General features: G+C 41.9%; 1 protein-coding gene across 1 annotated transcript in view; it reads left to right on the top strand.

The window, feature by feature from the left end:
- The window catches only part of upp1 (uridine phosphorylase 1), a 48957-nt gene extending 36684 nt beyond the window's left edge, over positions 1-12273 (top strand). Inside the window, exon 9 of the mRNA XM_034174937.1 lies at positions 12049-12273. The gene's annotated coding sequence lies outside the window, so the exon portion shown is untranslated. The remainder of the gene's footprint in view (positions 1-12048) is intronic.
- The last annotated feature ends 2529 nt before the right edge of the window (positions 12274-14802 follow it).

Below are 14802 nucleotides of genomic sequence, written 5' to 3'. Positions count from 1 at the left end.
ATTTTTGTTGAGTGTATATACGAGGGCTGTCCATAAAGTATAGGTCCTTTTTATTTTTTTCAAAAACTATATGGATTTCATTCATATGTTTTTACATCAGACATGCTTGAACCCTCGTGCGCATGCGTGAGTTTTTCCACGCCTGTCGGTGACGTCATTCGCCTGTGAGCACTCCTTGTGGGAGGAGTCGTCCAGCCCCTCGTCGGAATTCCTTTGTCTGAGAAGTTGCTGAGGGACTGGCACTTTGTTTGATCAAAATTTTTTCTAAACCTGTGAGACACATCGAAGTGGACATGGTTCGAAAAATTAAGCTGGTTTTCAGTGAAAATTTTAACAGCTGATGAGAGATTTTGAGGTGATTCTGTCGCTTTAAGGACTTTTCACGGTGCGAGACGTCGCGCAGCGCTCTCAGGCAGCATCATCAGCCTGTTTCAAGCTTAAAACCTCCACATTTCAGGCTCTATTGATCCAGGACGTCGTGAGAGAACAGAGACGTTTCAGAAGAAGTCGGTTTCAGCATTTTATCCGGATATTCCACTGTTAAAGGAGATTTTTTTAATGAAAGACGTGCGGACGGGTCCGCGCGTCGGGACGCAGCCGACGCGGCGCGGCGGCACAGGAAAAACACCTCCGTGTTGATAACCATTTGTAAAATCCAGTTGGCTTTTGATGGCTTTCAGTGGAGTGAGTATATGAGAAATTGTTTATCAGCTGGAGATGTTCCAACTTGTCCTTAAGGCTTCCAGCAGAGGTGTTTTTCCTGTGACGGAGCGTCATTCATTAATTAAAAAAATCTCCTTTAACAGTGGAATATCCGGGTAAGAGTGATGCTGAAAAACTAATTCATGCATTTATTTCCTCTAGGCTGGACTATTGTAATTCATTATCAGGTTGTCCTAAAAGTTCCCTGAAAAGCCTTCAGTTAATTCAAAATGCTGCCGCTAGAGTACTGACAGGGACTAGAAGGAGAGAGTATATTTCACCCATATTGGCCTCTCTTCATTGGCTTCCTGTTAATTCTAGAATAGAATTTAAAATTCTTCTTCTTACTTATAAGGTTTTAAATAATCAGGTCCCATCTTATCTTATGGACCTCATAGTACCATATCACCCCAATAGAGTGCTTCGCTCTCAGACTGCAGGCTTACTTGTAGTTCCTAGGGTTTGTAAGAGTAGAATGGGAGGGCGAGCCTTCAGCTTTCAGGCTCCTCTCCTCTGGAACCAGCTCCCAATTCAGATCAGGGAGACAGACACCCTCTTTACATTTAAGATTAGGCTTAAAACTTTCCTTTTTGCTAAAGCTTATAGTTAGGGCAGGATCAGGTGACCTTGAACCATCCCTTAGTTATGCTGCTATAGACGTAGACTGCTGGGAGGTTCCCATGATGCACTGTTTCTTTCTCTTTTTGCTCTGTATGCACCACTCTGCATTTAATCATTAGTGACTGATCTCTGCTCCCCTCCACAGCATGTTTTTTTTTTTTTCCTGGTTCTCTCCCTCAGCCCCAACCAGTCCCAGCAGAAGACTGCCCCTCCCTGAGCCTGGTTCTGCTGGAGGTTTCTTCCTGTTAAAAGGGAGTTTTTTCCTTCCCACCGTCGCCAAGTGCTTGCTCACAGGGGGTCGTTTTGACTGTTGGGGTTTTTACGTAATTATTGTATGGCGTTGCCTTACAATATAAAGTGCCTTGGGGCAAATGTTCGTTGTGATTTGGCGCTATATAAATCAAATTGATTGATTGATTGATTGACATTTCTTTTCATGTCTTGTGTGAGAGTTTGGTTTGAGTCTTTCATTTTTAGGATCTCACCGATCACTGGGTCTGTCCTCTGACCCTTCCGCAGCTCAGCAAGGTCAGTGGGTTGCAGGGGTTCTCTGCTGTTTGACTCAGCCTGATCACTTTGCGACAGAGCCAGGGCAGCAACCCAGGCGACGTCACCCTCCTTGCCTGCCTTGCAGCCTTCCCATGGGGCGGAGACTGTCTCTCTCTGAAGCTCTTCTGTACACTCAGAAACAAAAGCATTAATGTCGAGTGGGATTCTTGACAGTGTGTCTGCGTCGACATTTGATTTGCCTGGTCTGTAGCAGATGTCAAATCTAAAATCAGATAATTCTCCCACCCACCGGAACCCAACAGCATTCAATTTGGCAGTCCGCATGACATATGTTAAAGGGTTATTGTCGGTGAAGATGGTAAAGTGGGGCGCATAGAACAGGTAGTCCCTAAATTTCTCGCAGATGGCCCACTTAAGGGCTAGGAACTCCAGTTTTCCTGCCTTGGGGCAACTGTTTGTTGTGATTTGGCGCTATATAAAAAAAATTGATTGATTGATTGATTGAAGCCTGTAATTCTTTTTGGCCAGTGTGAGGGTTCTCGAGCCGTACCCAATCACCCGGAGTTTACCGCCCTGGTTCTGATAAAGGACGGCTCCCAGCCCTTTATCAGAAGCATCCGTGTGAAGCACGAACGGCAACTCAAAATCTGGATAGGCAAGAACAGGGGGTTAGCAAACATTTCAATCAGTTTACACAGTGTCTCTTGGTGGAGCTCAGTCCACTGGACTGGGGTCTTGGACGCAGCTGTGTACCCTCGCCCTTCAGTCCCCCACACCCCCGCTGAGATTGCTCTTGGTTTCTTTTGGGCTGCAACAGTTCATAGATAGGATTTGCGAGTCTCGGGAAATCCTGAATGTATGACCTGTAGTAGCTCAAAAATCCAACAATCCTCCTCACATCTCCAACAGTTGCAGGTTTTTTCCTTTTCCAAAACATACACGGCATCCAAGTCCTTAGGATCAATGCGCACACCCTCAGCTGAGACCAAGCGACCTACATATCTCACCTCTCGTTTGAACAGGTCGCATTTTGTGGGTCTGAGCTTGACCCCGTGACCTTGCAGGGCTCTCAGGACCTTTCTCAGCCGTTCCAGATATGGGATACAACACTCATCACGGAGGGGGGAAAGCATCTCTTCCATACTGCGTTGAAACGCAGCAGGTGCGTTGGTTAGCCCGAAGGGTATGCGTACCCACTCATATAAACCCCAGGGGGTAATGAACGCAGTGAGGTGGCGCGACCCCTCGGCTATGAACCCCTGGTGATACGCCTTCCCCTGATCTAAAATGGAAAACCAATTGTACCCACCCAAAGTGTCTGTGAGATCTTGGATTCTCAGTAAGGGGTGGCGATCTGGAACAGTGCGCTGGTTAAGGAGACGGTAATCGAAACAGAGTCTGAGCGTCCCATCTTTTTTTATGCACACACACGACAGGTGCTGAGTAAGGGGATTTAGATTTTACAATCCACCCTTTAGCTAGAAGGTCCTCAATATACTCCTTTACCTCCCTATAAAGGGGTTTTGGTATTATGGAGGCATATGATTTCTGAATGGGAGTATTGTCGTTGAGTGTGATGGACATTTCTAAGCTTGTTATACACCCCATGTCATTGTCTTGTGCGAACGCTCCTGACTCCTCTCGTAACATCTCCTTCACAATTCTGACTTAGGTGGCTAATGTCAACTGGTGGATCCCATTTTTCCACCACGCTGCCTCTCTCACTACTCCTGTCCTGAGTCTGGGAAGGTTCATCAGCACTAGCTACCTGAGAAACACTTGGTGTATCTGGGTGTAGCTCATCAGTCTGCACTATTTTAACTACTGACTCAATGCTCCCTAGCACACTTCTACTGAACAGAGTTACATCATGTTTTGTATGATTGCCTGTGGGGACTTTGACATAACGACCTTTTCCTGACAAATCTCTATTAGGCTGTCACCAACATCAAGCTGTTGTAACTGAGGGTTGTTCTCACTGGGTTCAAAGAGCATGAGTGACTTTGATGTGTCAAATGTGGATGGTACTTTACACTTAAGCTTAACCTGACCAGCTGGAACAACTACATCATATACAACCCCTGGCAAAAATTATGGACTCACCGGCCTCGGAGGATGTTCATTCAGTTGTTTAATTTTGTAGAAAAAAAGCAGATCACAGACATGACACAAAACTAAAGTCATTTCACATGGCAACTTTCTGACTTTAAGAAACACTATAAGAAATCAGGAAAAAAATTGTGGCAGTCAGTAACGGTTACTTTTTTAGACCAAGCAGAGGGAAAAAAATATGAAATCACTCAATTCTGAGGAAAAAATTATGGAATCATGAAAAACAAAAGAACGCTCCAACACATCACTAGTATTTTGTTGCACCACCTCTGGCTTTTATAACAGCTTGCAGTCTCTGAGGCATGGACTTAACGAGTGACAAACAGTACACTTCATCAGTCTGGCTCCAACTTTCTCTGATTGCTCAGCTTTGCAGGTTGGAGCCTTGTCATGGACCATTTTCTTCAACTTCCACCAAAGATTTTCAATTGGATTAAGATCCGGACTATTTGCAGGCCATGACATTGACCCTATGTGTCTTTTTGCAAGGAATGTTTTCACAGTTTTTGCTCTATGGCAAGATGCATTATCATCTTGAAAAATGATTTCATCATCCCCAAACATCCTTTCAATTGATGAGATAAGAAAAGTGTCCAAAATATCAACGTAAACTTGTGCATTTATTGATGATGTAATGACAGCCATCTCCCCAGTGCCTTTACCTGACATGCAGCCCCATATCATCAATGACTGTGGAAATTTACATGTTCTCTTCAGGTAGTCATCTTTATAAATCTCATTGGAACGGCACCAAACAAAAGTTCCAGCATCATCACCGTGCCCAATGCAGATTCGAGATTCATCACTGAATATGACTTTCATCCAGTCATCCACAGTCCACGATTGCTTTTCCTTAGCCCATTGTAACCTTGTTTTTTTTCTGTTTAGGTGTTAATGGTGGCTTTCGTTTAGCTTTTCTGTATGTAAATCCCGTTTCCTTTAGGCAGTTTCTTACAGTTCGATCACAGACGTTGACTCCAGTTTCCTCCCATTCGTTCCTCATTTGTTTTGTTGTGCATTTTCAATTTTTGAGACATATTGCTTTAAGTTTTCTGTCTTGACACTTTGTCTTCCTTGGTCTACCAGTATGTTTGCCTTTAACAACCTTCCCATGTTGTTTGTATTTGGTCCAGAGTTTAGACACAGCTGACTGTGAACAACCAACATCTTTTGCAACATTGCGTGATGATTTACCCTCTTAAGAGTTTGATAATCCTCTCCTTTGTTTCAATTGACATCTCTTGTGTTGGAGCCATGATTCATGTCAGTCCACTTGGTGCAACACCTCTCCAAGGTGTGATCACTCCTTTTTAGATGCAGACTAACGAGCAGATCTGATTTGATGCAGGTGTTAGTTTTGGGGATGAAAATTTACAGGGTGATTCCATAATTTATTCCTCAGAATTGAGTGAGTTCATATTTTCTAAAATCTAAATCAAATTTTCTACAATCTAAAAAAATAACCGTTACTGACTGCCACAAATTTTTTTTTTTCTGATTTCTTATAGTGTTTCTTAAAGCCAGAAAGTTGCCATTTGAAATGACTTAAGTTTTGTGTCATGTCTGTGATCTGCTTTTTTTTCTACAAAATGAAACAACTGAATGAACATCCTCCGAGGCCGGTGATTCCATAATTATTGCCAGGGGCAGTAGTCCCACTTTAAGCACACTCTGATTTACATCACTGTCACTGGTGAGTTTTGTCTGGATGAAGTTGACTAATGGTGGCTTTGTCATCTTGCAGGTTCATTGCACCACGAATTAGGCTCACAAGTGTGGGCATGAGATCAGCGTCGTCCTTTGTTCCCAGAATCAGTTGCTCGACCACATTGAAGCCAATCAGGGGGCAATCTAAGGGCATGCTACTCACCAAGAAGGGTACTTGGATCACCAAGTTTGGGTCACTGTTGTTTGGGAGACTCACCATCACTCCCATCCAACCGTCATATGGCAAGGGCTCACCATTGACAGCAAGCACACAGGGAGTCTTTTGTCCCATCAGTTCGGCCAGTGGACGCAGTTTGTGATCAGGAAGGTAAGTCTTTACCCGCTCGCGGTCGGGGATACTCACTTGGGCACCAGTGTCCAGAAGACAGTCCATTGCATAGTTGCTGATGTAGCATTAGTTGTTGCATTTCCTTCCCACTAGCTGAGCCACTCTTTCATGGGCATCAGTCTCTTGGCTCGTGAGTGAGGGACTGATGCAGCTGGTTTGTACTTGAGTCTTTTACACTGGTTGCAGCTCTGCTTTTATGATGGATGGGCGGTTGTCGTTGCTTAGGGCGCGGACATCAGCAGAGGGCTGACCTGTGCTCTTTGCTTTCCACCTTTTGAGACATCCTGCTGCCCGGTGCCCTGCGTCACTGCAGATGAAACAATGATTACATGAGTCTATACCTTTTTCAATGCAACTAGGGCAACCATATTGCTTTGCTGTTGGTCTGGGTCTTGGTTGAGTGTGGGCACACAAACAGGATTGTTCTGCAGTCTTTGTGGCTGTGAGAGCTTCCACTACTTTGGTCAGAGCATCAACGTTTGCACTCAGTTCCTCAATCACTTTATTTTTATTCTTTGCTTTAGAGTCTATTGTTTTTTAGGTGTCCTGATCAGTCTCAATCTGAGCGGCGTGAGCATGTGTTACCTTTTGGCGAGGATTACATCCCAGTCGTCGGTGTCCCTCACTCTCCTCGCTGGATACTTTATTCACGTGTCGTATCAGTGCTTCATCTGATACAGTACAGTCAGAGAGTGGCTTGAGTTCATTACGAATGTCACTGTACTTGGGGAGGAGACTCTGATGAATTGTACGTAGAAACACATTCTGGACTGTGCGGGGCTCGTACCCAATGTCCAAGTTGTCCTGTTTGGAAGCGAACATGACTTTCTGTTTCAGTCCTATCATCCGATAGAGAAACTGTTGGGGACTCTCCTGTTCCTGTTGTCTGGTGCTCATTAACTCCTGAAATAACTCGCTTCCGCTCTTTTCACTCAGGTGTGACCGCACAAAGCTTCTGAGCTCACTGAGTGTTATGTCATCCTTGTTAATCAGCATATCTTTAAATTGTCCTGGTGTGATGATGCGAAGGACACCTTGGATGATTTCACTCTGTCTACTTCGCTATCAGACCCTCATCAATCTGCTTACACAGTCCATGATAGCTGATGTCAGATGTGCTGTCCCCAACCTGACCCCCGTAAACTTTGAATTCCCTGCGCTGGAGGAATGACAGATCTCTTAGGGAAACCATGCTATCAGGTTTACTGTGTGCTGAATGTGTTGTAGGGTAGTTGTTGGCTCTGTTTTCTACTCTACAGTGTGGCTGTTGTCTAACAGTGGAGGTAAGTGTATGCTGAACTGATGCTGCTTTAAACTCAGTTAGCTCTTTACTCAGAGCTTTATAGTTAGCCATTAGCACTCCATACTCTGCTGATTGTGGATTTGTAGACTCACTAGTAAGTATGTCAGCTGAATTACTATCTGTGTTACTCTGCTGAGCTTCTGTGTTAGAGAAAGGTGATGACATCTGTGTAGCAACGCCATCCTCTACTTCTACAGGTCGACTAACTTCAGTAACTCCTCTAGCATCTCTCAAACACAACAAATGAGAAACTCCCTGGTCCTCTAGATCAAGCAGCGTTTTACAATTCAGGTAGGTACATAGGTAGTCAACACAACTCTCCTCATTGCCCCTTGCTGCACTTACAGGATCCAAATCTGGTACTGGTGAGAGGGCTTTCACCAGTTCATAGAGTTCCTCTGCTGTCAGTGTGTGCAGTCTCTTTATCTTACACACCAGTTCCTTCCTTTCAACGTCTCCCATGTTGTATTCTTTCTGTTAGCAGTGTTTCACAGTACTGTGACCTTTTGAGCAAGCAGTGCTGCACTCCTCCGGCTGCGGATCCCCTCTCACTCTGTGGTCCCGTGGCTGCCCCAGTCATACACCTGCCGGTCCTGTGATGTCTGCCTTGGGTTCGTGGGTTAATGGATCAGCATCGCCTCGCATATGACGCTGATCCCTTAAACAGAATCTCACAATTCCCTTTACTTTATTCAGTTCTTCACAAAACTGTTTTACTTGTTAAACATATTTTATAAATTCTCAAACTCAAATTACTGTCCCATATTCTTAATATGGCTTAAAATATAAATAAAGAAAACATACTTGTGTACAGTGGTCCCTCGTTTATCGCGGGAGTTGCGTTCTAAAAATAGCCCGTGATAGGTGAATTCCGCAAAGTAGCAGCGTTATTTTTTTTTTTATACAATTATTATAGATGTTTTAAGGCTGTAAAACCCCTCACTACACACATTTTCTCACTTTTCTCTCCTGTGTAAACACTGTCAAAGTTCAAACCTTAGTAGAAACATAAGTCCAGTATTATAGAATGAAACCAAAGATCAAAACCTGTTTTCAGGCCCAAACATTTGTTTGAGAATTAAAAACAGAACGTTTTCCTATAAATAATTATGATGGCTTTTAGAACTAACAAATTTAATTTTAACGATCAACCTACGAGGTTGGACACATAAGAAATTACACTCAACAAAAATATAAACGCAACACTTTTGGTTTTGCTCCCGTTTTGTATGAGATGAACTCAAAGATCTAAACCTTTTTCCACATACACAATATCACCGTTTCCCTCAAATATTGTTCACAAACCAGTCTAAATCTGTGATAGCACTTCTCCTTTGCTGAGATAATCCATCCCACCTCACAGATGTGCCATATCAAGATGCTGATTAGACACCATGATTAGTGCACAGGTGTGCCTTAGACTGCCCACAATAAAAGGCCACTCTGAAAGGTGCAGTTTTGTTTTATTGGGGGAGGATACCAGTCAGTATCTGGTGTGACCACCATTTGCCTCATGCAGTCCAACACATCTCCTTCACATAGAGTTGATCAGGTTGTCAATTGTGGCCTGTGGAATGTTGGTCCACTCCTCGTCGATGGCTGTGCGAAGTTGCTGGATATTGGCAGGAACTGGTACACGCTGTCGTATACACCGGTCCAGAGCATCCCAAACATGCTCAATGGGTCACATGTCCGGTGAGTATGCCGGCCATGCAAGAACTGGGACATCTTCACCTTCCAAGAATTGTGTGCAGATCCTTGCAACATGGGGCCGTGCATTATCCTGCTGCAACATGAGGTGATGTTCTTGGATGTTGGCACAACAATGGGCCTCAGGATCTTGTCACAGTATCTCTGTGCATTCAAAATGCCATCAATAAAATGCACCTGTGTTCTTCATCCATAACAGAAGCCTGCCCATACCATAACCCCACCGCCACCATGGGCCGCTCGATCCACAACACTGACATCAGAAAACCGCTCACCCACATGACGCCACACACGCTGTCCGCCATCTGCCCTAAACAGTGTGAACCGGGATTCATCCGTGAAGAGAACACCTCTCCAACGTGCCAAACACCAGCGAATGTGAGCATTTGCCCACTCAAGTCGGTTACGACGACGAACTGGAGTCAGGTCGAGACCCCGATGAGGACGACGAGCATGCAGATGAGCTTCCCTGAGATGGTTTCTGACAGTTTGTGCAGAAATTCTTTGGTTATGCAAACCGATTGTTTCAGCAGCTGTCCGAGTGACTGGTCTCAGACGATCTTGGAGGTGAACATGCTGCATGTGGAGGTCCTGGGCTGGTGTGGTTACACGTCTGCGGTTGTGAGGCTGGTTGGATGTACTGCCAAATTCTCTGAAATGCCTTTGGAGACGGCTTATGGTAGAGAAATGAACATTCAATACACGAGCAACAGCTCTGGTTGATATTCCTGCTGTCAGCATGCCAATTGCACGCTCCCTCAAATCTTGCGACATCTGTGGCATTGTGCTGTGTGGTAAAACTGCACCTTTCAGAGTGGCCTTTTATTGTGGGCAGTCTAAGGCACACCTGTGCACTAATCATGGTGTCTAATCAGCATCTTGATATGGCACACCTGTGAGGTGGGATGGATTATTTCAGCAAAGGAGAAGTGCTCACTATCACAGATTTAGACTGGTTTGTGAACAATATTTGAGGGAAATGGTGATATTGTGTATGTGGAAAAAGTTTTAGATCTTTGAGTTCATCTCATACGAAATGGGAGCAAAACCAAAAGTGTTGCGTTTATATTTTTGTTGAGTGTATTAATAGTAACTGACCAGTGTTCCTCTGATCGCGTCTTCATCGTGGCTCCGCTCCGCAGCGTTTTTCCACCTCAGGGCAGGTGTCTTTTTCCGAGTGATATGGGTAGTTGTTGGCGCTCTTTTTTTTTTTTCTGAGCGAGAAGATTCTTATAAACAGACACGCACAACACAATGCACGTGCTTTTTCTTCGCTGCTGGAACGCTCTGCATCAAAACAGCGAGTGTAGTCTCTGGACCTGTTGCCAGATTTTGGCTGCAACTAAGCACAGCAGACAGTTAAAAAAAAAAAAAAGCATGCAAAATTGCACTTAAAAAAAAATCCGCGAAACAGCGAGGCCGCGAAAGGTGAACCACGATATAGCGAGGGACCACTGTTCTCAATTACAATTCCACTGCTTTAACCAAAACAATCATGTTTTTCTTATAGTTTTAACATCTTGAATCATGTTTTTCTTATGTTTTTGACATCTTGAATAGACTTGACTACACTGTAACTGCCCGGTCAAACACACACTCATACTGTACACATTAACAATACTAATATCGTGTTTATGCGCTCTTTTAACTGGACCCAAAACGGTAACCTTGAACATTCACATAAGCAAATTAATTCACACTGCAACTCTAAAATACCGTCACTCACAAACGCAAATGGAAATAAATGTAGAGGAGCACTACAAGGCCTAATAAAAGCATCGGCAGACCGCCATTTTGTGCCATTGTTCCTAATGGGGGAGAGCGGAGCTATTTCTCTTTAAGCTTATCACACTGTTTACATGACTATTCCTACATCTAAAACTTCATCTATACACTCCACGGGTTTTTAAACAATCGTTTAACTCGAATTGTGGTTGTTTGACACTATACTAACCTGTATTGACAGGGAAGAAGAGACAAAAGTCACGTGTGTTTCTTCATGGCGGGAACGTAGCTGTCTGGGGAACATCAGCCTGACGCGCACACCACAACCGCGCTCACGCAAGGGGATACTCCCTCTTGTGGTAGAATTAGAGACCTACACTCTGACACTCTCCTTAGGAAACACATTCAATGGGCTAGTCTTTTCATACAAAAAAACTAAAACAAAATATAATTCAAAATTTGTGACCATACATATTTGTAGGCGTCACACCTCTGTTTATAATCAAATGCTTTGTGCATTTATGTTTCAACTATGCTGATCAATAAAGAACAAGTTGAGTGACTGTATTGTTCAAAATTAATTGCTGCTTCTGCATTCTGTAAAATGTAAGTGATCTCATATTTTGACTGTGTGAAAGAACTTTGCTTCCAGAGGGAAAACAATGACTGGGTTATTTGTCATCTAAAAGACAACCTTGAGTGTCTGAAAAACACAATAACACCACTGAACTGAACACAGACCTGTTCTAATACGGAGCTGAAAACAAGAAAACAGTTATTCTTTAACACTATTCTACATTAATTAGTTACACTTACCACAAAGGTAAGTGGGGGTGTATGCTGACAAACCTCTGCACCGGGCGATTATCAAATCAGTCTCCATGACAATGTTGGATGATTAAGGATTAACAACGCCTGCCTTATGGAGTTTTTTCTACCATGGAGTTACATTATTACATGTTTGTGCTCAGACCGAGGACGTGCTGGACTGGGAGCCTCGCCTGGACAGATTTCTGAACTGCAAGCTTAAAAACTTGTTTTGAAAATAAGTGGGTTCTTTTTGCTGCACAGTGCTGCGGGTATTGGTTTTGTGGCGTTATTAAAGATGTGTATGCATTCTGAACCCATTTTTACGCATAGATGAATGATTTTTGATGACTGATCTGCTCTGCTGTTTTAATAAATCTGGTAGGATTGACTTGAATTCAAACTGTCTGTGTATTCTGTTTGCACTGCCCATGGACTCAAAGGGAAACCTGAGATTTTCTGTGTTTTGAGAAAAGGTTATTTTTGTTTTTTCCCCAACAAAATCAACCTTAGGGAATTTTCACTTGAAACTAGAAATGGTAAGACCTATAAACTATAGTAGTAAGATTTTATTTTCCTAAATGATTACAGAAGTTAAAAAGTATGTGTAACCTTTCTTGATATCAGTCCAAACCAATAGTAGTCAGATGTCTTCATTATGATTATCTCTCTTTCATACAGCAACAATTCATGAATGAATCATATCCTAAAAAATACTACCTGTGCCCTCATGTCTGTCATGCTGTCTTGTTTAAAATATTATTTTAAAAGTTAATATATATTTTTGAAGTTTTATGGTATAGTTTTTAAGGTTCGACCTCACCCATGTGAAACAGTGAGGCACCTCTGGTGCTATATATCAATCAATTATTTTGTCACTATAAAAGCAGTGTATCATGCAGTGTGTAGATATGTGGTTTGTGTTATTTCTCAGAGCCTGATGTAACTGAAATATGGGTGAAGCAACATTTAGTCATGATATCAAGTTTTGGATTTATTTGCTTTGCATAAGTAAATGGACTGCATTTATATAGCGCTTTTCCATCTGAATCAGACGCTCAAAGCGTCAAAGTGCATTTCAGTTATTAGAGAGAGTGTGCATCATCATTATGCATCACCAGTGCCACGGCTTCATGGTGGAGTGGAACAGAAGGATTTTAACCCAAGAAACTCAAGTCTTGATTCTCCCATGTGTAACTGAAAGCATGGCATTGCAACACAATGTCCGTTGTTCACTTATAGCTAATATCGCCAATTTCTCCAAAAATATTAGTCCTATCAACTTTCTGTTTTTACAGAGTTCATCCTTGACCCAAAATACATATAAGCATACGAAACGGCAAACGTCAGCTCTCCCCAGTTTGTCCGTGAACAAAGCCATACACACAGCACGCATGCATACAGAAGCCACTTGGCTATTATAATATAGATGTTGAAGTTGTAATGGTAAGGTATATGCTGCACTAAAGTAGGTTAAGTAATCCTACAAAAGTGTGACAATTAAAAAAAAAATAATTATGCTGAATTACCATTATTTATTGATTTTCAATTCAACATATTTATAGACAACAGTACAGGGGTGGTGGCCAAGTGCTTAATGCACGTGGTTTCAGTGCGGAAGGTTCCCGGTTCAAATCCCACCCCTACCACATTTCTCCATGTAATGTGGAGTTGCGTCAGGAAGGGAATCCAGCTTAAAACTTGTGCCAATTCAACATGCAGATCCACCTTGGATTTGCTGTGGCGACCTTGAGTACAAAAAACAAGGGAGCAGCCAAAGGGACTTACTATAGACAACAGTACAATTAAAGGTGATTAATGGTGTATGTCAGCAAAATCATGTTTTATTTTTGTAAATTGAACAAAACTGGATCTGGTTGGTTAGCTATTTGAAAGTATTACATTTATTTGTGAACTTTAAAATCAGTTTATGGTTGTAATATACACCATCAAATAATATAAAGAGTTTAGGACCAGTGGACCGTAGGACTAGTGGACCCTCCCCATTTTGTACATTTTATTAAATATTGTGATAATATAAAATGGGGTAATTTGTATTAATTTCTGAATATATTTTACATGCTGTATTTAAAAATTGTGTGCTGCCAATGATTCTGAGGACTGTAGCACACAATTTTTAAATACAGCATGTAAAATATATTCAGAAATTAATACAAATTACCCCACTAATTAAATATCAGTATAAACTTCAGCTTTGAAATCTCGAATTCTTATAGATAGGTGATGAAGAGTAAATCTATTTTAAGGCTGTTGGCCTCTTCTGACAATAATTTAGTTACATTTATATATATATTAGTTTTGGGTACAGTGGGGCATGTCTGGACTTGCTCAGACCGGCACACATAAAGTAGGTCTTTGTTTGCATGTGATTTATGAATCCTTGTGGCTAATTGCAAAGCCCTTGTGCCAACTGAAGACACTTCTGCATGTCTTGCATTTTTGTCCCCTTTAAGGGGGAAATGTCATGAAAAGGGGATCTGACCTTCTTTTGTGTGCCTGCAAGAGTGTGTGTTATCCAGTTTTTACAATAATTTTCAAGCAGGGGGAAACTCTCTTTTTATTGTCATGTACATTGACAAAATATAATAATAGTAATAATAATAATAATAATAATAGTGAGGCTTATCATCATAATTAAATGGTTTATTTGATGGAGGAAAAAGAATCACATTTGATTTCATTGGCATGGGAACATTTCAGTTTCTTTTGACCCACAAATGAAGACCAAAAAATTAGGGAGAAAAAAAAAAGCAAATACTGCATGATCAAATTTCTGTCAAAACTAAAACTATTGCAGATTAATTAATTCTAAATATTTACACATTTATCCTAATATTTACAAACATCAAGCTAAATATGAAGACAAATATGCACCTTAATAAAAGAGCTAGTTGTTCCTCCCTGAAAAACTGATTAAAAAAGAATCTAATGACAGACATTTAGCATGGAACGACATGTTTATTCAGATTTGCAATTCATGGATATTTTGTATAAGAGTTATGTTGTAGCCTGCAGTCTTTTGATGTCAATTTCAATTGCAAATGCGGGGGCACTTGTAATAAATAAATGTATATATAGCCTATTGTCATGCTTAAATGTGGAAAATCATTCCTTTATTTAAATGTATGAGTTTAGAAATAGAATAGAATAGTCTTTATTGTCATTGTGGGGGGGGGGGGGTGCTCCCCCAGCGACCCCCTCTGGATCCGCCACTGTTCGGGGTCTTAAATATTTC

Source organism: Thalassophryne amazonica, chromosome 7 (genome assembly GCF_902500255.1).
Source record: "Thalassophryne amazonica chromosome 7, fThaAma1.1, whole genome shotgun sequence".
NCBI classification, from domain to species: Eukaryota; Metazoa; Chordata; class Actinopteri; order Batrachoidiformes; family Batrachoididae; genus Thalassophryne; species Thalassophryne amazonica.
This window is presented reverse-complemented; position numbering and strand designations above follow the sequence as displayed.